Source organism: Arachis ipaensis, chromosome B02, assembly GCF_000816755.2.
Source record: "Arachis ipaensis cultivar K30076 chromosome B02, Araip1.1, whole genome shotgun sequence".
Taxonomy (NCBI): Eukaryota; Viridiplantae; Streptophyta; class Magnoliopsida; order Fabales; family Fabaceae; genus Arachis; species Arachis ipaensis.
Window position 1 is genome coordinate 81,294,271 of NC_029786.2, and position 551 is coordinate 81,294,821.

Consider the following 551-nt stretch of genomic DNA (forward strand, 5'->3'; position numbering starts at 1 on the left):
AAAAATTCATAATTCTGGACTTTACTATGAGTTTGTGTATTTTTTTGTAATTTCAGGTATTTTCTGGCTGAAATTAAGGGAGCTGAGCAGAAATCTGATTCAGGCTGAAAAAGGACTGCTGATGCTGTTGGATTCTGACCTCCCTGCACTCAAAGTGGAGTTTCTGGAGCTACAGAACTCCAAATGGCGCGCTTCCAATTGCATTAGAAAGTAGACATCTAGGGCTTTCCAGCAATATATAATAGTCCATACTTTTCTCAAGAATAGACGACGTAAACTGGCATTCAACGCCAGTTCCATGCTGCAGTTTGGCGTCCAGCGCCAAAAACAAGTTACAAAGTGGAGTTCAATGCCAGAAAAGGATCCAAAGCTGGCGTTGAACGCCCAAAACAGCCCTATGCACGTGATTAGCTTAAGTCTCAGCCCCAGCACACACGAAGTGGGCCCCAGAAGTGGATTTCTGCACCATCTATCATAGTTTGTTCATTTTCTGTAAACCTAGGTTACTAGTTTAGTATTTAAACAACTTTTAGAGACTTGTCTTGTACCTC